Consider the following 24,904-nt stretch of genomic DNA (forward strand, 5'->3'; position numbering starts at 1 on the left):
GTGTTAGCTTCTCATGAAAATACTTTATTTCATGTCAGTCTTGGTGGGTGGCTGCCACTTATGCCTTACATAATGCATAATTTTCCTTTCTCTTCCCCCAAATCCTTGAAACTAAAATAAAATGTATTCTTAGAAAATTTATTATATGAAATTTTAAGATAATATTTGTACTAAACACTTTTTCTAAGGATTTCATGACATCAACAACAACAAAAGAATATAATAGCAGACCACTTTTTCAAACAAAAGGGAAAATAATGTTCTGTGTTGGTTTGATAAATATATTCACATATTTCAAAGACTTCTGTGTCATTTTAATCAGACGAATTGTAACTAAAAGTGATATCTAGATACCCTCCTTTTTTTAGCAATAAAGAGAGAGAATGTTTTTAAATTGTCACATGTCGGTAGGTAATTCAAGAGAGAATGGGTAACATGATTAGAAATGATATAAAGGAGCTTAGGCTTAGGAGAATCAGCTAATTAGATTGACTATATAAATTCTTAGTTTTTTCCAAAATTGATATTCCATGTATCTAATCATTCAAAGCAATATATATACATATTTTTTTCACAACATATAAAAAGTGTATAAACTTCACAAAAATCAAATGAGCAAAATACTCTGTTAAAAACTTAGAACCCTAGGGGCCAGGCCCCCGTGGCAGAGTGGTTAAAGTTCCGTGCGTTCTGCTTTGGTGGCCTGGAGTTCGTGGGTTTGGTTTCTGGTTGCGGACCTACTCCACTCATCAGCCATGCTGTGGAGGCCTCCCACATACAAAGTAGAGGAAGATTGACACAGATGTTAGATCAGGGCTAATCTTCCTCACTAAACAAAACAAAACAAACTTAGAATACTAAACATGGAGAAGAAATACCTGTCAAGAGCCAAAGTCGATCCTTATATAATTTGAGAGAAGTAGCAATAACATTGTGTCAAATTTTTCAAGAATCAATAGCATTTATGAATGTTAGAATAATTTTTTCCTTTTAATGATTTTATAGTAAGGTTGCAAGTCTGACATCTACAGTACATTGATAATGTAGCTTAATATGAATATTTGAAATAAATAAATTCCATAAGTGTGGTAAGTTTTAAAACGGCAACTCTGAGTGACCGTGCCCTTCCCATGCATTTGCATCTGCACCCCCAAATTGCACCCCCTCTGTCCTTATCCTCACTGGGTCTCACTGTATGCCTCAGCTAGGTTGGGTCAAGAGCTATTGTGCCATTTTGGAGAGCTAGGTTTTCAAGAGCAACCATGTTGAACTCAGGCAATCCATGGAGCAAAGTGGCAACACTGGATTTTGCTTGGTTCAGGTAACAATGTAATTACTGACTACCGCTTGTGTGAACCACCTGACCCCCGGGGCATGGGCTAGCACAAAGGGTATTTTGATATCCCTGTGTGAGGCCCATAGGCAGTTTCTATACATGTGTTTCCTCCCCAGGGGTAAAGTCTAGAACTGAGATGCACAGTCTTCCATCATACTGCTGGTGATATAGTTGGAACCAAGACGGGACTCATAGTCACTTTTTTCATCAAAGGCATTAACAGTTGTTAATGAATCCAGGAGTTTTAATAAATCTTACATACATCAAGTAGGAATTTATATCTCATGTTTTAATCCTTTTTCAAAATTTTTGTTAATGTAGGTATTTCAAGATTTGATGTCAGTCTAACGTAATAACCTAAAAACTAACAGTGCTATCTCTACAGAGTGGCATGTATTTGGGAAGGATGGAGAAAGGGGATAACTTTTCACTCTATGTGCTGTTTTTTTCACATGGGTAGTTTCTTATCTTAAAATGCAAGATTGAAGACTTGAAAGGATTTTGAACAATAGAAATGCCAGTCATTGAACCTTTTAGAGTTTAGATATCCTTTCTCTTCCCATTTTTTATTGTGATTTCCTGGTCTTTTGTTCAGTTCAGCACATAGAACTGTCTCATTTTCCATCTTTGAAGATTGCTGTCTGATCATGGGCATAACCTTCTGTCTGTGAATATCAGCATTGATATAATCTAGTAATGATGATGGAATATTTGACATGGTTCCTTTTCCCTCTTAGATTATCTCCTACTGCTATATACATCACAATTTCCTTTTAATTAAAATCATGAATTATATATAAAAAAGATTATTATTTGATGGCAATCACGCACACATTTACATGGAATTAAATATTTAAGACAAATTACAGGGCTGAAAAACAAGAAAGATGGACAGAAATCACTGTCAGATAATGCAAGCTGAGGAACTGGATGCTGAAAAGATCATTATTTGTTGACAGCTATTCATCTATTGGCTGAATAATAACAGAATATGTAACTTTCCAAGCAGTTAAATATTTGCAGTTGGCAGAAAGGAAGAGAGTAACTTGTGCCTAGAATTTGGTAAGAGCAACACTTGAAAGTTGACACTCTCCATTTAATCTCTTTAGAATGAAAACCAGAAGGAAGCATGGGCCCACTGCGAGGGCGTGTTTTACTGGAATTAGTGAGGAGAGATGGATTTGCCACTATACTGTAGAAGAATGAGTAAGAGGGATAGGTATGAGGGCAGAGAATTAAGGGGCCTCATGTGATATAGAAATATTAAGGTAAATACCAAAAGAAACTGCACACACACAAAAATCTTATGTAGCTATTAGGAAGTATTAGAATCTGTACGTGCAGAATCTAACGTGGAGACAGGAACTTGAGAAAGACAAGTCCCTGGGAGCACTTCACACGTCATTTATGATACAGAGCAACCAGAAAAGCATTTATGCCAAGAAGGAGTCTGGGATATAACAAATACATAATGTTCATTTATTAATGAGAATCAGTATTTGGCTCAAAAACCTTGAAATAAATCTACATGGGGGCCAAATTTGATGACTTACCAATGAAAGAAAAGCTAATAGCTATGAATTGGAAAGTCCAGTTTCTATGTGTAAATAAATACAGAATGATTTCAAGTTGACGTTTGCAAATGAAATAAAAACTTCTAACATTCATCCATGTTTTGCCCTCTCCCTCATGATATATGGAAGAATTACTTTTCTCAGCCATCTCTGCAGGTGGGGCAGAATATATAATTAGTTCAGAGCAATGGTCCATGGGCAGAAGTGAAATATGCTGTGTCCAGGCTGTAGTGTTGAATCACCTCCTATGTTACTTTTTCCCTGACACCATGATCAGAGAAACTTATCAAGATGGAGCCTCTGTCATCATGTGTTATTAAGTGCCCATAAGCTGATTTCTTCTGATGCCCCATGATGGACATGTATCATGAGAAATAAAAGTAAACCTTTGCTTCTTTTAATCTACTAAGATTTTGGGGTTGCTTGTTAATGCAGCAAAACCTGACTTGTTGTGACTGATCCAAATTGTGTGGAGTCCTATTAATTCTAAATTGTCACTATGAATACTTTCCAGAAAGAAGATTAAAAATTCTTATCCTCTACAAAATATTCTGCTATAATCTTGAATGACTGAAAGTAGGCAAATAATATAGATCTAAATGCCTAATAGCAGAATCAAACCACAGACACTGAGGAGTTACTACTAAATTAATAATTTAATGTTAAATATTCCCTTATTTACTATTGGTAAGACTATAATATTACTTTCCCTTCTTCCTGTCGTTTGATAGCATTGACATTTGTAAATAAGTAATTGAAATGGACTCTTCAGATGAAACTGTCAAACATATCGTCACTGGCCTCTAGAGAGCAGAATGTTAAGTACCATCGCAGAAGTAACACAATTGAGAAAATAAAGATTGAAGAAAGCAATGTAGATACTCTAGATAACATATTACTACTAAAGCTCGTAAAATAGAGAACCCCATAGAATTCATCATTTTCAAGTTTATTGTATAAGGATTTTACGGAAGTTTTATTTTTTAAGACTGTTGAATTTATTAATTTGTATGCTTTTTAAACTGCAAAACACAAAGTACTATGCCAACTTGAGGACTACATTCTACATATTTCAAAGGTTTTGAATTTAAGCAAGAGTGTTTATTGAAAAATAAATATTCTTTTCTGTTTGGGTTGAAATGTGAAATAATTATCTGTAAGACCAACAAAGTCCAAGAGAACTGACTCAGCATGACACGTCCCTTATTTAATGCTGTCTATATTTTAAGCCCCTGTTGATGGTTATTTTCCAACAGCCCATTAGTATCCGAGAAAAGAATTACAAATGGATTTTATGATTTAGGCCTATGTTTCAGAAATGGACTATTTAATGGAGAAATGAAGTGTTTAAGATTGCTACATGAACTATATACTGTTTGTCCTCCAGATTATTGAATGTTCGGAGTTTTCATTTAGTGGTAGACTCTGGTATTTACAAGAAGGCATTCTTTTTCTGTTTGGGTACTAGTTAAATAATATAGCTTTGTTCAAATGGAAAAATAAACCAGAAAACTCTGATATATTATTCATTACTCCTCCTTTACATACCACAGAACAAACAATCATCCATTGGTGGATTCATTCATTCTTTCATCTATTAATTCAAAAAGCAAGTATTGACTATGTGTAAAATGACAAATGATATAACAGATACAAGTGATACAGAAATTAAAAATGCAATTCTCCTAAAGGAACTCACTCTCTGAGGAATTTGAATATCGAACAGCAAATATCAAGGTAGATGAGAGCCAGGACTTTTCAACCACATCAACACGACTGCGTTCAAATCCCTCTCTGATTTGTCAATTACCAGTTATATGACTCTGGGTAAAAATGTCCTTGTCAATGAAACGTAGATTACACTATAGGCTGTCGTTTGGATTGAATTAGATAATATAATGATATATATATATCTCTAATATATAATGATGTATATAATATATCATTATATATATATCAGAATTATCACACACTTGAATTTGATATATGGTTACTATTGTAGTGATATATTTTTTTAGCAGTGAGAATTGTTACAAAAGAAAGGCTGATCAGAGGTGCTTTATTTAGCCTGAAGCTGTGGGAATGGGGTTGGCAAGGTGCGTATAGAAACCAACAGCTGGGTCAACACTTGAAACACAAGGAGTGTTGAGATAGGTAAGCCATGGATGGAAGTCAGAGGGCATGACATGTGCAAAAAGAAGGTAACTTGTGGAGTGTTTAATGAGCTGAAAGCATTTAGTATAGAGGGTGTTCTTGGGAAATTAGCGGGAGACGAGGCTGGAGACATGGAAAGCGATTAGGGTTTCCTTCTGAGTGATTTGTAATTTATCCTGAAGATGGTAGCCATTCAGCTAACATTCCCGAAATAATCAGACGTCCTTGTGTCACACTACTAGCAGAATCATGCCTCTTAGTGGTTCAGAGGTGTTGAAATGAATTAGAACACAATTTACACTTCAATATCAGGGACTGTGTCCACACGCAGAGACTTTATGTAAGTAAGTGCACAATTAAGGATACGTTTTTCACTGTAGGCAATAATAGGGGAGTCTATAAAACAAGTAAAATATGTAATATTTATTCAGCCTATATTTATCAAGGATTACTCTGTAACAGGTATGATGCTAGAGTTTTCAGTGATAAATGCAAAAGACTGTGCCCTTTTTTAAAAAGTGAAATAGCCAAGAAAGCAACAGCATTTCCTGTTACGCCTGCTCTAACAAAGTTTATGAAGGGAATTATCTGCATGGGAAAAGAGTGACCAAAATCTCTTAGGAACCCAGCCTCAGGAGGACCAGCAAGGCTATTGCAATGGTTCGAGTTAGATTATGATGGCTTGAACCACAACAATGGCAGGTCAATGGGGACAGGGACAGATACAAGGTATATTCGGGGGTAGATCTGATGACTCCCTGCATGTGAGAGCAGAAGGAGGACTCCAGGATTCGTTGTAGGACCCTAGTGTGGGCAATCAGAAATCAGTATTCAAAAGCAAAAGAGCTAACCAGAAGAATCAAGTATTTTAAATAATTTAGATTCTGAAGTTACTTGGCATCATATCCACCACCGAGCCCTCCTTTCTCACCATTCCATCCTGTCCCAGCTTCACTTTGGAATATCTACTCGTATGGGTCTTAAGACCACGCTTCCCACAAGGGATGAGAATATACCAGGTGTTTCGAATCTGTGCTCTTTAACTTTTCTTTGTCATTTGTAAAATATTTCCTTACTATGGGAGTCCATGTTTGAAGTAAAACAAAATATCAAGTTTATCTGTGAAAGCAGTGTTACACACACATGGAAAAGGACTACAAAGAAATCAAAGTACTTTGGGAGTTGAAGGGTAGAGTGTGAGAGACCCTGGAAGGCTGTCTCTCACAAATTCGGAAGTGCCCTCAGGTGGACATTCTCCACTGGAGATTGCGACGGCTCTGTCTGTCACCAGAGTTACCTTTGCTGCTGCCAAACAGTCACTTTATATAATGATTTCTTTTCTCCACGTGGAACGTTTATTCCACTCAAAGGCAAATGGGCAATGACATCTCTTCCCAACTGGAAGTGTCTAAGCTCAGTGTGAACAGCTGTTGGAACAATTGTGGGGGAAATTTTGCTCTATAGAAAACAACCTTCATGAGCGTACATGGTCACATTGCTTTCAGGACTAATGCCCATCTGTTGGGCTGGCTGAGTGCCTGGGCACTTGTTGGTCAGACTTTAGGACATTCAATGCCTCAGTGAGTGGGTTCCGGTTGCTCTCCTGCTGCAGCACTGCCCCCTGCATGTGAGATGCTCTTTTCCCACAGATACGCTGCAAATGGTTGCATCAGATTGAAAATCCTCTTCTCACTAGCTCATCGAAAAGAAAAATCAAAATTTTATGGAAGGTGTATATTGAAGGTCAGAGTATATTAAGTCTGTTATTGGCTTGTATTTTTTCCATTTATTCTATTCCCTCCAAAGATGAGAGAGGGTCAGCATAGCATGCTATGCTCACATATATGAGTCACTGTATGTTCATACCTATTTGGTTTTCATAAAGACTAGTTTCCTTACAGATTCTCCTTCTGCACAAAGAAAATAAAATAAAATACAGCAAAGCAGTATGAAAACAGTTTTCCTGATTTTAATTCCTTTTATTTTTTATTTTCTTACTATTTTTTATTTTTCATTTCCATGTTCCTTTATTTCTCTTTCTTTCTTTTCAGCCTTTTTTGACTCTCTGCTTTGCTTTTTTCATAATGTTATGATTCCATTTTACTTTTCCCCATTCATTCTACTGGATTCAATCATTTTTTTTCGGACTTTGACCTTTTTTAGTTTCCCCTCAAGTCTGAAATCTCTCCAAAGAGTGTATTCCTCTAATTAGTTCCTTCTTTCTTAGTTCAGCCTTTCAGTTTGCCCTGTCACTGATCCCTGTTCATCTTCCAGAAGTTTGAATTCTTCACATTCTTGGCCCTTTTGCCAGCAGTCTCTTCAGTTGATCACTTTTGTACTAGCTCTGAGAGGAACCATGCTGTGTTATCTTATAATTCTTTTCTTCCACTCTTCTGATTAACTGCTTTCCATTCGATACTCAGACAGCAGGAGAAAGAGCTCAAAGGGAATGTAACTCTACACATGTAAATGTCTCTGCAGGATGTAGAAACACATTTGTGTCCTTTTCATAAACCTGTGTAGCTGAGAGGCCGGTCTATGCAAATCACAGTCATTTGGGGACTCTGAACAATCACAGGAAGCTCGGGCCAGAGATGCTCAGGTTTAAGAGATTTATACCCTGCAGGAGGAAGTGTGACCGTAGGTGAACTGGTCACCTTACTGTCCTTCTCTTCTCTCTTGCTGTGTTTCCTCTTTCTCTTCCAGGCCAGAACCAGGCAAAATCAAGAGTGGAGGACAATGCTAGGGGACAGTGAATGTGAATATGGAACAAAATATGCCCCCCGCCAACCTTGCGCAAGCAGGAGGTGTTTAATCACCCTCAGTCCATAGAAATTTACGTAGATTGTGTTTTTTTGTTTTGTTCTTTAATCAAAGAAATAAGTAGCAAATACTTACTATATTGTATTCATTGTTTCAATAAATGTTTACTAAGCGGAAATACTTGTGAGAGAGAATATTCTAGCCACTGTGCAGTGAATGAAATGTTAGAGTGTATGTGTCAGAAAATGCAGTTAAAGTTCTATCCCTGTATAACCAAGGTATTAGGTTTAATCAATCCCTTAATACCAAATGTTGAAAATGTCTTATATTTAGAAATAGTTAAACCCTACTAAGAATAAAAATACTTAATTTTCATAATTAATTTCTTTTTAATTGAGTTATAATTGACATAAAACGTGTAAGTTTAAGGTGTATGCTGTGTTGATTTGACGCGCGCATATATGGCAATGTTGTTACCACAGTGCCTTTAGCTAACATCTCTATCACGTCGCATAATTGTTTCTTTTTTGTGGTGAGAAAATTTAAGACCAGTTTCTTAGCAACTTTGAAGTCTATGATACAGTATTGTTGACTGCAATCACTAATCTGTGCATTGGGTCTCTAGAACTTATTCATCTTCTAACCGCTAGTTTGTACTCTTTGACCAACATCTTTCTAATTCCCCCAGCTCCCAGCCCCTGGTAACCGCCATTCTACTGTCTGTGTCTGCGGGTTCAGCCTTTATTTTATCACTTATCTCATTAAGCATAAGGCTCTCAAGGACCACACATGTCATCACAAATGTCAGGATTTCCTTCCTTCCCATGGCTGAATAATATTCCATTGTATATATGTACCACAATTTATCCTTCTGTCTGTTGATGGACACTTAGATTGTTTCCATATCTTGGCTACTGTGAATAATGCTGCAACGAACATGGGGTGCAGATGTCTCTTCCATAACCTGTTTTCACTTCCTTTGAGTATATACCCAGAAGTGGGATTGCTGGATCATATGGTAGTCATATTAAAAATGCTTAATATTTTTGAGGGCAAACTATTGGTGCTAGGCTCAGAATAAGACAGTGAGGTAGGTTGCTATTTAAAATACCATTTTTAAGGAAACTGGAACTCAGGAAAGTTAAAAGGCTTGCCTATAGCTAGTAAGTGGCAGAGATGCGATTGAGAAAGCAGTCGACATTTGCAGCCACATAACCTCTATACTGTTGCTTCGGTAATATAAGGGAATTTTTTAAATGTAATTTTGGTCACTATGGGTACAGAAAAATCTGAACATGTGTAAACGTGATTATTAAAGTTAAATTTAAATCGTTGTCAGTATAATGTGAACTGGTCCCTTGAATTCATTCTATAAACATTAGACTGCTTTCTAAATTTTTAAAAAAAATTTTGTTATTTCTTATAACATTGTGTACTTTTTTTTTACTTTTTTGATTATAACATGGTGTAAATTTCAGGTGTACATTGTAATATTTCAGTTTCTGTATAGACTGCATCATGTTCTCCACCAATAGTCTAGTTTTTATCAGTCACCATACACATGGGCCCCTTTATTGCTTTTGCCCTCTTCCCACCTCCTTCCCCTCTGGTAACCATCAGTCTGTTCTCCTTATCCATTTGTTTTTTTGTTTATCTTTCACATATGAGTGAAATCATATGTTGTTTGCCTTTCTCTGTCTGATTCTTTTCGCTTCGCATAATACCCTCAAGGTCCATCCATATTGTCGAAAATGGCATGATTTTGTCTTTTTTTTAATGGCTGAATAGTATTCCATTATATATTTATACCACATCTTCTTTATCCATTCATCTGTTGACAGGCATTTGAGTTGCTTCCACATCTTGGCTATTGTGTATAATGCTGTAATGAACATAAGGATGCATAAATCTCTTTGAATTGTTGATTTCATGTTATTTGGATAAATACCCAGTAGTAAGATAGCTAGATCATATGGTATTTCTATTTTTAATTTTTTGAGAAATCTCTGTACTGTTTTCCATAGTGGCTGCACCAGTTTGCATTCCCACCAGCAGTGTATGAGTGTTCCCTTTTCTCCATATCTCAACACTTGTTATTTCTTGTCTTGTTAATTATAGCCTTTCTGATGGGTGTGATGTGATATCTCATTGTAGTTTTGATTTGCATTTCTCTAATAATTAGTGATGTTAAACATCTTTTCATGCACCTGTTTGCCCTCATACATCTTCTTTGGAAAAATGTCTGTTCATATACTCTGCCCATTTTTTAAATTCGGTTATTTGGGGGTTTTTTTGTAGAGTTGTATGAGTCCTTTATATATTTTGAATATTGACTCCTTATTGGATATGTGATTTGCAAATATCTTCTCCCAATTGTTAGGTTGTCTTTTCATTTTGTTGATGGTTTATTTTGCCGTGCAGAAACTGTTTAGTTTGATGTAGTCCTATTTGTTTGTTTTTTTCTCTTGTTTCCCTTGCCTGAGAGTACATAATATTCAAAAAGATACTGCTAAGGCCCATGCCAAAGTGTACTGCCTATGTTTTCTTCTAGGAGTTTTACAGTTTCAGGTCTTACATTCAAGTCATTAACCCATGTTGAGTAAATTTTTGTGCACCATGTAAGATAATGGTCTACTTTCATTCTTTTGCATGTGGCTGTCCAGTTTTCCCAACACCATTTATTAAAGAGACTTTCCTTTTTCCATTGTATGTTCTTGGCTCCTTTGTCAAAGACTAGCTGTCTATAGATGTGTGGTTTTATTTCTGGAGTCTCAGTTCTGCTCCATTGATCTATATGTCTGTTTTTCTGCCAGTACCATGCTGTTTTGATTACTATAGCTTTGTAGCATAATTTGAACTCAAGGAATGTGATACCTCCAATTTTGTTCTTTTTTCTCAGGATTGTTTTGGCTATTCCAGGTCTTTTGTTGACCCATATAAATTTTAGGATTCTTTGTTCAATTTCTGTGGAGAATGTCATTGGGATTCTGATTGAGACTGCTTGAATCTGTAGGTTGCTTTAGGTAATATGGATATTTTAACTATATTTATTCTTCTAATCCATGAGGATGGAATATCTTTCTATTTCTTTATGTCTTCTTCAATTTCTTTCAATAATGTCTTATAGCTTTCAGTGTATAGGTTTTTTACCTCCTTGGTTAGATTTATTCTTAGGTATTTCATTCTTTTTGTTGCAATCATAAATTGGATTGTATCCTTTTTTTTTTTTTTGAGGAAGATTAGCCCTGAGCTAATGTCTGCTGCCAACCCTCCTCTTTTTGCTGAGGAAAACTGGCCCTGAGCTAACGTCTGTGCCCATCTTCCTCTACTTTATATGTGGGATGCCTACCACAGCATAGCTTGCCAAGCAGTGCCATGTCTGCACCCAGGATCTGAACCAGTGAACCCTGGGCCGTGGAAGTGGAAAATGTGAACTTAACCACTGGGCTACTGGATGGACCCCAAATTCATTTGTATTCCTGACTTCACTTTCTGCTAGTTTGTTATTAGTGTATAGAAATGCAATTGCTTTTTGAATGTTGATTTTGAGTCCTGCAATTTTACCATATTTGTTGATTATTTCTAGTAGCTTTTTTGTGGAATCTTTAGGGTTTTCTATATATAGAATCATGTCATCTGCAAATAGTGAGAGTTTCACCTCTTCCTTACCAATTTGGATCCCCTTTTTTTTTCTTTTTCTTGCCTAATTGCTCTAGTTAAAACTTCCAGGACTACGTTAAATAAGACTGCTAAGAGTGGGCATCTTTGTCTTGTTCCTGTTCTCAGAGTAATGTCTTGCAGTTTTTCTCCATTGAGTATGATGTTGGCTGTGGATTAGTCATATATGGCATTTATTATGTTGAGGTGCTTTCTTTCTGTACCCATTTTATTGAGAGATTTTATCATTAATCAGTGTTGGATCTTGTCAACTGCTTTCTCTGCATTTACTGAGATGATCATGTGATTTTTATTCTTTGCTTTGTTAGTGAGATGTATCACGTGGACTGATTTGCAGAAAAATGTTGACTGCTTTAATATTTAATTTGGGAATTGCCACAGAGATCTTTCTTCCCATTTCAAGTGTTCTTTTTGCAAAAATGTGCTACATGTCCCATCAGCATTCCAAGTGTCATAACAAAGTCAGGGGCATTTTAAACATATTTTAGTGAAAAGAAGAATTTCTTTAAGAAGACCTGAACTGAGAGTTAGTTCAGATAGAGAACTGAACCCTATGACAACTAATAAAATGGCATTGAATGCTAGATTCTGAGATATTCTATCTCTTTTTCAGAATGTGCTGGTGTAAGTTTCTTCTCCATTCTCATTCATGCTGTCCCATATCTAGCCTAATGAACTCACAGCTTTGTCTTGCTTAAAAGCAATCAGTAGCTATCAATTGCCAAAGCAAAATTCTGTTTAAAATCCCCAAGATTTTTGCTTTACAGTGGGATTTAAGATATGTCAAACACCCAAATTTGATATATGTTAACATTTTCTATTTGGCACTATTTTAGTTTATTTTATTGACAGTGAGCATACCAACTAGATCAAAGCAAAAATATTAGAGCTGGCCCAGTGTTGTGGTGGTTAAGTTCAGATACTCCACTTTGGCAGCCCAAGGTTTGCAGGTTTGGATCCTGGGCATGGACCTATGCACTGCTTATCAAGCCATGCTGTGGTGGCGTCCTATATACAAAGTAGAGGAGGACTGGCACAGATGTTAGCTCAGGGACCATCTTCCTCAAGCAAAAAGAGGAAGATTAGCAACAGATGTTAGCTCAGGGCCAATTTTCCTCACACATACACAAATTTAGATAGCATCACTATTTTGGTCTACATTATACAAAATATTTTGTCCTTTGTGAAAATATTTGACAGAATTTTACTGTATAGATTCTGATCACAACCATTATTTAGCCCATTTCAATCTAATTTTAAATTAGTACAGAAGATTTATATTTATTTTCATCAAATCTTGATGTCCTGAATACTTGGAGTTATATTCTGTTCATTTGGTCCTTATCACATATACTCAAATGCAAGTAAATAACATGAAGGGACAATGGTGTTGAGGACAGTGGGTAGTGTCTGGAATTACAGACTACGCTGAGAGGACTACTAAGGAGAATCTGAGATATAGCATGTTGATCTACAAGGCCCAATCTGCATATAACATTTCATTGATTCTTTGTTCACAACAGTCATATCATTTTTTCACCAACTATTTTGCAGAACAAGGTAAAACACAAATATGCAGTTATTAAATTATGTCAACGTACAGAAAAGACTGAACTTCCGTATTTTTGGGAAGTTAGTGTCAAACAGAGAGCCCATGTCTAAATATTTTTCCAGATTGAGAACAGTAACACCACATCTGAAATGCACAGCCTAACTCACTTTATATAACTTGCACTCAAATTTCATACAGAACAACATCTTTTGCTTCTATTATGAAGATCTCAAAGAATTGTTATATATAATCAGACACATGATACATAAATCTTCAACATAATTATATGCATAAATATAATATTTGTGCAATAGATGCATGTGCAATATACAATAATATACGTGCATGTAAAATATATGTGCAATAGCTATGAAATTACGGTATTTTCATAATATTTGTCAATGTTGCTGTGAATTTATTGGTCTTTGATAAATTCTAAAAGTTATAGTTGTGAAAGCTATTTTCATAATATTTATACGTGTAAAGTAGTGTAAAATTTAATATATGATCTCTGCAGAGATCTAATGATTTAAATGATATCACAGTAGGCTTTAAATGAAGTAAAACTTTCAAAACAGGATTTTTTAAATTTATGACTCCCATCCCTTCAAACTTAAAATATTTATAAAGTATTTTCTGTGCATTTGATAAATTAGAGAAAGAAATTATTTGGTGTGCTGTAACATATACCAAACAAAATATGACTATCCTCATATTTTCAGCCTAAGAAATGTTGGACAGTAGCTTGTAAAAAGAACAAAATTAGTTTGAAAGAAAGGGTCATTTTGAGAATGTGAGGTCATTAAGAAGCCCATCTGAAAAGGGTAAGTGATGGATTATATTGTTGTTACATAGGTGACAAATGTTGGAAGTTGATAATGTGAAGATGAGAAGAAGTAAGATGAAGGCAAGAGGTAACACTGTTTATTTAAAATGTAACATTGGAAACTCTAAACTGATAGATAAATCAATGTGAAAACATTCTTCCCAAGAATATAAAGTTAGAACAAGAGGCTTTTCTGAGAGGAAATGCCAATAGTTCTGCCAGATAATAAAACCTTCTGTTAAATTTCACTCCATTTACACACACTTATATCTGAGGTTTCTAGACAAAGCACATTTATAAAAAAATTCATAAAATAATTATTTTCTATAAAAAACAGGTAGATTGGTAAGATATTGGATATTTAAAACCTTTGAAGTAAAATTCAACTTCATCCGTTAAGTTGTCTATTTCCAAGAAGCTGAAAGCAAAAAAAACATTATCCAGAGCAGTATTCTTCCCATATCTCTATGAGGGAGTGAAATACTGTGTTTAATCTATGCATAAGCTCAGTAAGTTACAAAATTACTTTGTAAAATGTATCAACATCTGCCCTAATACTGTAGAGATTACCTCACTCAGCCACTAAACCATTTGTTTTAAATATGCGATAGTCGCTTCAGGAAGTCCATAGGATTTCTATTGTATTTTATCTATGAGAAAAATTCAGCTTGCAGGGCATTAATGAATAGCTTGTGTATGCTTCTTAACAATTGTTATAATACCAGCCTATTTCCTCCTGTTAGGTGTTGTCTCTTGTCTATTTCATTTGCTTTATAGTTATAAGCAGGAGAGATTGGTAGAAGCCAATATTCCTTGCAAATCTGGATAATACATGCAAATTGCTTGAGGAACACTATTTTAAACCAAGCTGGGCCTGCTTAATCAAGTGAGTAGTAAAGAGCTGGTAACTAGCTGGAAAACAGCCTGTAAATGAGTCAAATTAAATTATTCACATTGTCCTTTTCATATTGCTTCCATAATTCGACTAGCAGTGTGGTGCTGAGCGAAATGTGAGGGTTTTAGATTTAGAAAATCTTGAGCTTAAAAGTAGGCAAATTAGCCTTTATGAGCCTCAATGTTTTCAACTGTGAAATGGGGATGCGAAGACCTTGTTCACGGCTGGTTTCAAGCAGATTCAGTGAGCTCTCGGGTGTACAGTGCTTGGCACACCAAATGTGCTTGCACACCAGCAGTGGACATTACTATCTTTTTAATCTGGATCATTCAAGATAAAGCTGAGGCACGAGATTTTGGTTGTATATCTCTGCCTGTCTTTGTAATCCTGGAAGCTAAGCATCTTCATAAAATACTAACTATCCCCAAAACCTAGGCCATAAAATGTGGATTTATTTTATGTAGGATTCCTTTCTTTTTTATGTAGTCAACCATGAAAGTGAAAAGTGCTTTGATGACCTTTTCCCATTTAATTCCTCAGATGTGGAAACCAAAAAGATTCACAACCATATTATGCTAATGATCACAGTTTCAAAATGTCCTCGAACCTCAATAAATAACCTATGATGTCCATAACCATTTTGTGACTCATCGTTCATAACCAAAGGTCTTTCCTGACATTTATATACTATGTTAAACCACCCATATCTGTGCAAAAAGAAAAAAAAGGCATCAGCCGGTATGTTTTAAACTAATCAGAGCAAGGCCCTTCAAGCTTATGACCCAAAGCATGTCAGAAGACTCAGTTCTTAGCACAGGCTGTTATTCAGTTATGGAGAAGCCAGCCTATTATTGCACATTAATTAAGTGTAAAATTATGAACTGTCTCTATATAGCTGTATTCTGACACTGCAAGTGATATTAGTTGAAGTATTATTTTTATATGCTTTAACAACATAATATATTTAAGGGTGGCATAAACGTCTCGACTATCTTTTATTCTGAGAGACACTGTCATGTAATTGCACTCGGTGGTTTATGAGCTCTAATCACCTGACACTTTCACCTTCTTATCAGTCTCGCAGTGTAAGCATCCATGAGGAGAAAGTGCACCCTCGGCCCCCACGGAGGCTGGAGAGGGCACAACCTCCATGTGAGCCCTCTGTCACGAGAGAGGAGAGGCAGCTGTGCAGGGCAGGCGCTGGAAGGGCAGGAATTGCATTCCAACGTGATGGTTTTAGGCTTTTAGTTCTTAAAGTTACGTGATCTTTTGAATTCATTATTAAAATACAAATAGCTGGGAGAAGGCTAACACCTTAATCCATTATCAGACCATAACTGGAGTTGTCATTTGAGCACCAGGCTGATCAGAAATATGCACTGCCAAAAAGAGTGGGGCATTATTGGAGAAAAGCGAGAGTAAGCCAGAAATATTCCAACAACTTCTCGAGCTGGTTTCTATTCAAATTTGTTCCAATGCTACCCTTGTGAAATAACAGAAAATGAAATAATTCAGTGTATGGGTGATGACTGTATGGCCTTTTTCCTCCCTAAGAAACTTAAAAAGTTGAATGAAAATAATGTTGACCTTGTGATATTATAAAAACTATGACTAATTTTAAATATATCTCAAATGTTGGGAAGTATTATAGAATCAGTAACACGTAGAAGTGTTGTATATTAGCCAACCTAAATTTGACTAGAATCCTATCCTCTTAAAGTCCTTGGGATAAATCTCAATCATTTGATAATGATAACTTACCTCTTAGAGAAGTATTTCTAAAGAAGTAAGAAATATTTTAAACTAAAAACAGTGGACTACCCCTCCATCTGATAATGGCAAGTTGAAATAAAAGGCTAATGTTGGAGTAAAAAAGATATGAATGTTAACATTATAGGAGGATAAAACAAATGCCTGTTTAAGGGACAAAATATAGTGACGACAGGACACTGCTGGCTCACACCAGAAGGAAGGAAGTGATGCCTGGAGAAGTTGTTTGAAATTGTAGCACGAAGCTAAGGTTTTCATAGGGCCTGTGCTTCTTTGTTTCTTTCCATGGGGATAAGCCAGTTTAAATGCAATTTATAAAATAAAATCTGTATCTTCACTTAGCATCATGGCCATAAGAGAACTTCAAAATGGTAAACTAAGTTTCCAGGTATTATGACATGTTCACATATATTGACACCTTTAAATTTGGCCTTAATTAAGCTTCTACAATATGCAGGGACAGGAGGAAGCTGAGGTAATGTGGATAAGGCAGTCCAGAAGAACCTATCCTCAAATCAGCAACCACCGAACTCTAGCGTCTACTAAAGCACCAGCCCCCTAGCAGGAATATCAGCCTGGCTGCCTGCTAATAATCACCGAGAGAGTTTGTTCACAAAAAAGTCTTATTCGACCAGTCTAATGAGGGCTCACATAAGCTGCTTCTTTGAAAAGTTCCCCAGGAGGTTCTGATCCATAGAGGAATTGAAACCACTAAATTAGTCTTTGCAGAAATAACTGGCCAACGCCAGCATTAGCGTCATTAAGTCTCTGCAGTTCTCTGGCTGGTTTTCCAGACTTCCGGTCGGTGACTCTTGTTAATGTAGAAGGGACTGAAAAGCACAAATTCAAAGACCCCCTCAAATTTGTCCCAGTGCCTCATCCATTACAAACAGCAGAGAACGTGTCCCTGATCCACTATCTTCTCTTTCCTGATCCCTGAAGACGTAATTTTGCTTTTCGTAATTTGTTCACATATTCGAAGGCTCTCTGCTCCTACTTATGGTTGCATAACATTCCCTGGTTGAGAAAAGAAGAAAAAGATCAAAGGAAGAGATTTATTCCCAGACATGTTCCAGGGTTTAATTAAAGTAGAATGATGATTATGAATAAAAGGAGAGCCTAGAACTCTTTGTTCTTGGCAATACAATATGACAGTAATCATGGCCTTTCTCTGCAGTGCATTGTGTGACCAAAGAAATGCACGGGTAAGGCATCCACGCTGCAAGTGGTCTCAATGTTGATAACTCTTAAATAGCTGATTTAAGAAACACGCATGTACCATTTAACCACGTATATTCCCCCACGTAACTGTGCAAACCCAATTTTGTTCTTGTTCTTTCAAAGGTTTGTGTTTTGTCATATTTAAGAAATGACTTATTTAGAAACATACTACACGACTCAAGTCAATGTGGCCAGGGTAAAAATGTTAAGCAGAAGGTATTAGATTAAGAGTAATCAGTAACAGCATTATTAAAGGAGCTGATGTTTAAGGCAAAGTGTTGTATCTTCTAGGATCCTCAATGGAAAAAGAAAAGATGAGAAGTTAGAAAAAGTGAGAAATTGAGTGATGAATGGAAATAAATAGACTTTTTTAAAGTCTGGTAATGATTCCTTTCAAATAAATAAATGAGAGAATGTGCTAGGTAATAATAATAATAACTTTACATCTTAGAGGCTTATAAAAACAATGATTGATTTCTCTCTCATAGCACATGTGCGTTATGGGTGAGCTGAGACCCCCTCAGCACTGTCCTCACTCAGGCTAACAACATTTATTCTGTGGAGTATTGCTGGTAACTACAGCAGAGAAAATGAGAAGGCATGGCAAATTGTGCCCTGGTATGTGAAAGCTTCCATCATGAACTGATAGAATTCAGCTAACGTAATGTTGGTCAAAGTAACTTCTAGTTGAACAGGAAGTATATTCTGATCCATGTGCCCAAAAGGGAGGAAAATTGAATATTTGATGAACAGCACTAATGACTACAACAGTCTGCCCTTCTAGTCACTAAATATTTGAGTTCTTTTCCCTCTAAACGAAAAAACATACTAGCTCACTTCCCAAGCAAAGTCCCGTTACGCCAAGGCTCTACTTCAATGTCCATGATCTCCAAGTGATGCCAAGTGTCTAATCATCCACACATCTCCTTGTCTGGAGGTCTATGTACCAAACAGACAAGTGTCATTCACCACCAACCCTCCCAACTGCCAACCCCAACTGCAATGGTAGAACAGGGACAGATCCCTATCATACAAGATGATAAATGGGAAACACAACCGACACACTGGTCTATAGAAATTCTGAAATCATGCTAGACAAATGTCATGAGGGGCCCTTTGCTGGGAGAGTTTTTTGATTAGACTAATTCTGATTCCTAGAAGGGTCCCTACTTCTAACTTTTCTCCATGATTCTTGCCTACTCCTTCTGATTGTTTATTTCTTTTTTATTCTCCTCCGACCTGGAAATGAGATTCCGATGCTATGTCCTCATTGGAGGCTAAGCAACTTTCTCAGTTGGCTCCCCAGCATCCTAGAAAGTTAGGGACCAAGGGTCATTTTAATTCTTGGACAGGCATATATATATTTTTGTCCATGCTCATGATTTCTTCAGCAGTAAACTCTCTTAAAACTTTAGCAGCTTTGAAAATCTTTGACTTAGTCAGTTACATGAGCCAATAGCCACATCCAGAATTCTTTGCAGACATATTTCTTAGATTTACAGTATTTCTTTGCTTCCTGTCCCATGCTTTCTCTTTCTTAACCTAATTATAGGACTTGGACCAATCAGGCTGAGGTGGGAGAGCCATACCTTTAATCTCTTATCCCTGAGCTATTTTATCCAATTGAAAGGCTTTACTTGTGTGGTACCTTAATCCATTCAAAGAGTTTTAATAATGGGAATAAACAGCATTAGCCTTGATTTGATCCTTGCCTCGAGGCTAAGTTTTAATCAGCCTTTGTTGCTCAAGGGAGGTTTTTTTCCCAACCCCACAAGTCCATGAATTTATAGACTCTCTCCATTTTGTTTTGTCACAGCTTTCCATTGAGTTTTATTAATGGTCATGGGAATATTAAGAGTTATTCCAAAGAATACTCTGGATTCCAGAATAGAATGCCGTATCCACTTTGTATAGCAGCAACCAACTTCCTGTTACTAACAGAGATCAGTCTCTGCCAGTTTGTTTAGTAGTAAGAGGAGTTTAAATTGACTCAGTCTCAGCTTCTACATTAGTGAAACTACAGCTTAACCTCTTTGGAAAGGTTGTGGGTCCAAGGTTGTGGGGACAGGAAGCAAATATTTTCTAAATTCCTTAGTCAGAAAAATGTTGTATGGAATACCACGATGGAGAATTCTTTAAAGGGGTCATGATGCTAGCAGAAGCTGTGCAGACCAGGAAATCAAATCTCTATCTGTGAATTGTAACTGCTCCCATGAGGACAAATTGCTGCCCTACATGGCAGAAGGGAGCCAAAGTAATCAACTGGCCACCAGATGGTTGGATAGTAACCAACTTCTCCTCTTCTCCTAATCAGTCCAAAGAACGGTGCCAGACTGGACGCTCTGTGTTGCTATCTTCTATTATTAGCCATACATAACAAAATCTTCCATGTTAGCCATGAGTAGGGGAATTTTATGCTATTAAGCCTATTTATTCATTGAGCATCACTCTTCTGGCTAGAGAGAGAGTTTACCTCATATCTAGAAAATGAGTTTCTCTTGGTCATTTGACTATGGACAGCATGCTCTGCAGTGGATGCCTCTTACTGGGCATTCATATAACACACAGGCATCTATACACTCTGTGCCTATTCCAAGAGACATAACACAACACCCTTTCAAAAGATCACTTTGTCACCAATCTTATTCTTTTCAACTGACCAAACCATTACCCAACATTCCTTATAAGGTGTAATTCATACCTCAAATTATTTTTCCTCCAAAACAATGTGGACAACCAGATATATGCCCCAAATTATTCCTCTTTGGAAAATTGCATTTCACAGCCATCTGTCAAGGACACTTCTAAATGGTCTATAATACATGACATCCACTTCTATCTAATGATAACTTATGCAGTTCCACCAAAGAAAAAAAAGCCTGACTTTTTTTCCTTTTCAGATAATGAGTCATACTGGTCATGAGGAATTTCCTACGAAGTCACAGATGTGAGTTGAGGAAAAGACCACAAAGCGGCAAGAGTTGGTCTGGACACCCGTTCATGCAATTTTCTCATATTTTATGGACCTGTGTGAGACTGTCTCATATAGAGCATTCTCATTTAGAAATGGAATGCTGATACTTGTGCTCAGCCTTATGGTTTGCTGAATCATATAATACCCAGTAGGCAGCTTAGAAGGTATTGCTTGATCGAAATCATTGGCGAAGAATCTAGCATGGTGGATAGAAATCTCCTGGAATCACCATAGAAGTAATTCACAACCTTTCACCCAGTTTCTAGAATTGAGCTAGTTCGTGGACCCAGAGTCCATTGATTAAAGGAGAGACACTCTCCCTTTGAGGAGGGATCCCACAGCACACCTCAAACAAGTGTCCTAAATTTTCTTCTATGCTTTTACAAGAGAGACAATAGACATTTACCAGGGTAGCTGTGATCTAGGAAATGGTAAGTACCCAGATCTGCCAGGAGTTTCTCGATTCGCTTTGAGTTTACATTAATCCCTAATGATTCAATTCATCGCCAAGGTCAATAGGTTGTAAGGAGTGGGGAAGAGACTGGTGACTTTGGAAGTCAAGTGGCAGTGTAGCTTTGGGCGGAAGCCATCTCACGGTGGGTTCTGTGAGCCCATGGAAACATCGTATGTTTGTTTCTTTTCCAGTTTCAGAATGCAGAGTTGGAATAGATATACTCAGCATGTGACAGAATTCCCACATTGTCTCCTTATCATGTAGAGAAGAGTTATCTTTGAAGCAAGAAACAATGGAAGCTTTTATGATTCAAGGGTTAAAGGGAGAAATGGAGGAAATAGTTTTCTCAGAGGCCAATAAAAACTAGAACCACGCTGCAGGGGCCGGAGGCATGGAGGGAACAAAGAAGGGAAGGATAAGGGAAGAAGACTCTTGGTTCCAGCACTCCAGTCCCCTGCAGTGGGGTCCTCGATTGTGTGCCGACCAGAACTAGCCAGTAATGAGCCTTCTTCCTCCAGTCTACACAGTTTAGCTCCCTCGGCACAAAAGAAGGTAAAGAATGATGGAAATTGGATAGGGTTGGTCACAAGAAAAATAATAAGCAAAACAACCAGAAGAATTTAAAAAAACTGAACAAAAAAAAAAACTGAAGGAAAAAGCTAGAACAGTATTCTCTGGAAGAAGTGTTTTACTGGAGAAAGAAAGACACACTAAATACATGTTGTTAATGTTGACAATTGATGTGGGATCTCCTGAGAGAGAGAAAATGATCTATGTTTTTAAATGAACTTGACATTAATTAAACAGAAGTAAACCAAGTTCGTATTATGTTAGAGATTGTGTAGTTTGAGGTTGGTGTATAAACGTGTTCTTGGATCAAGTATTATAAAAATATGGATTGTAGTTGAGCAGAGTGTTTCGTTTTGTTTTGTTTTTGCTATTGGAATTTATTGAACAAAATGAAAACTGTGGTGCAATTTATGTCAGATGCGTGTGCAGCATACCTTCTTTTTAAAATAGATTTATCCATTCCTCAGGCCTGTAGTTGGTGTGCCTTGTGTGAGCACCTGTATTGTATGTGTTTTATTTAATCATTCTTAAGTGAGGCATTTTATTCTGAATTTTAGAGTATGAGTTAGGGACTACACTTTTAGAAAATGCCCTCCATCTCTTATTTTTACTGCTGATTTGCCTTGTAAGTTTGTTAAGGCAATTTTTAAATTTTATTTATTTATTTTTTGGTGAGGAAGATTGGCCCTGAGCTATCAGCTGTTACCAAACTTCCTCTTTTTGCTTGAGGAAGATTGTTGCTGAGCTAACATCTGTGGCAATCTTCCTCTACTTTATGTGGGATGCTGCCACAGCATGGCTTCATGCGTGGTGTGTAGGTCCACACCCAGGATCTGAACCCACAAACCCTGGGCCACCAAAGCGGGAGCCGAAGAACTTAACCACTACACCACTGGGCTGGCTCCAAGGCATTTTTGATTTATTTGAGACAGCTTGTAGAGTAGAAGCCTGTCTACAATTCCACGTTGGCCAAAATTTTGATTTGAAAACATCTAGTGATGTAAGTTTTTGCTTGGGTGTAGTTTCTTTCTCTCCTTGGTTGGACTTAGCTGGTAACTTTTAAATTAAACTTTCTTTGGTATACTCTCTTATAAAACAGAAAAGGTAATACCCTGAAGGAAAGATTCTTGCTTTTTTTCAAGCAGAGGAGCGATTTCTAGTTTATTTAATTTGCTTATTTTTTATTATAGCTGAATACCCCTTCTCTTTTAAAGTCTTCCTTTATTTTCTATGTCAGCTGTGCAAGAACAAGTTTGGGACAACAAAATTCTTAAAATAAAGCCACAGTTCTCATTTACAGTCACATGCCCTAAAACACTCCTGGCTTCAGTGTTCAGAGATGTAGAAGTTAAAAGGACCAGGAAGTGTGTTTTCTTGACACATAAAGTACAAGAACAGAACTGTTAATAAACACTTCTATATCTGTAAAGCCACTCAAAGCTTAATTTATTTTAGTATAAATCATATAGAGATAATCTTTACATTTTTGTGATTTACAAGGCAGGGGAAAGAGGATCATGGTGATGTTTTGGTCAAATGTAATCTCTGGGAGTCTATATCAAACTAAAATAAATGTGTTTCCAGCCAGGAAAGCTCTTAAATTTTTCCCGTCCTGGGAGTTCACGTTCAAGTTGTGTCTTGAGCAGAGACTGACTGGAATCAGAGTAACTGTTATATTTTGGTCTAAGGGTGAGTCCCCAGATGCCCAAACAATAAACCTGACAGTGTCTACAGAACATTCTGTAGAAATTAGGTAGTTTACTATGAAGAACAGAGAAAACATTCCAGAGTTTTCCCATGAGTTTGACCAAAGCTTCCTGGGGCACAGAGAGAACTCAGCATGCCTTTACTTCTTAGTTAAAAACATATGGGATAAGAATTTTGAGAAAAGCTTCTGGTGACAGAGTTTGTAGCAAAGTGAGAATTGGATCTGAAGTCAGAAGATCCAGGTTTAAATGAGGTCATGCCCTTAACAGCTGTTCCCAAGTCTCCAAGACTTATTTTCCTAAATGTGGAAAAGAGGACCTGTCTGACAGTTTGCTTATTTTGGGTTATGATTAAAAATAATAAGCCATTTGAGAAATGCATTATAAACTAAATATAAGTGCTAAATGTTTTTGTTCATAAACTTAGAGAAGTAACAAAGGGTCAGACTTTGTGTGGGCAATGCTTAGCATTTACAGATGAACAGAGACTCAAGAGGTTAACTAAACTACATTGTTTCGGGTTACGCAGAAGGAAAGAAAAATTAAAAACTAAAGTTTCCAGAAAATCAGATTTCTATAAAACTTAGGGAGATATGAGAGGATTGTAGATGTGTTTTTCAAAACAAGGTCTGTGGAAGCCTTGCCTCAGAATATGTGGATATTTGTTGAAAACACATATTTATGGGTTTCACCCAAACCTGAGTCAGAGCCATTGGGAATAGGCTCATTTTATACAAACGTTCAAGTGAATCATGTGCACTTGAATCACTGAAAGTGGCTCTTTTATAGACTGTTGAAGTGAAGTCAGAACATCTGGCTCTGATGATTGAATATCTGCATGTCCTTGGACGTGGACCGTCTTGGCTTCTGTATCTTTAAAGGAAGGTTAAGGTTGTTGCCATTTACCAGTCTGATGTTATACAGGTGACAATGTGGAAATAAAGTAATCACACACAGTGTACAGAAAAAAGGGCTCACCTGACAAATGCCTGTCCTCGCAGCGCCGAGCTTACGACCACCCCTCAGCAGAGCGCAGCGCACATCCCTCTCCGTGCCCAGGCCACAGCACAAGAAGAAAAGTATCTGAGGAGGAATCTCCTAAGTGGGAGAGATATACACATTGCCTACAGGTCATCTACTATTGTATGATGGAAACACCATGGTTTAAAAATTCTTATTTGATTTATTTTCCAGGAAAAAAAAAATGCAATCTTCCTAGGCCTTCTAAAAATTGCGCTGGCACCTGAGAGAGCACCTGGGATCGGAAGGTGGATCTTTCCGTGAGCTCTGCCACAGGCTTGTATTGTTACCTCTCCCTGACCATTGTGAAACAGTGCACATCAAACGAATGATTTTGTGACTTTCCCCATCAAAGTGTTTGGTAGCATATGGGGAGGGGAAGGATAGAAAGTAGGAGAAAACACCAATACC

This window comes from Equus asinus, chromosome 27 (assembly GCF_041296235.1).
Source record: "Equus asinus isolate D_3611 breed Donkey chromosome 27, EquAss-T2T_v2, whole genome shotgun sequence".
Classification (NCBI taxonomy): domain Eukaryota; kingdom Metazoa; phylum Chordata; class Mammalia; order Perissodactyla; family Equidae; genus Equus; species Equus asinus.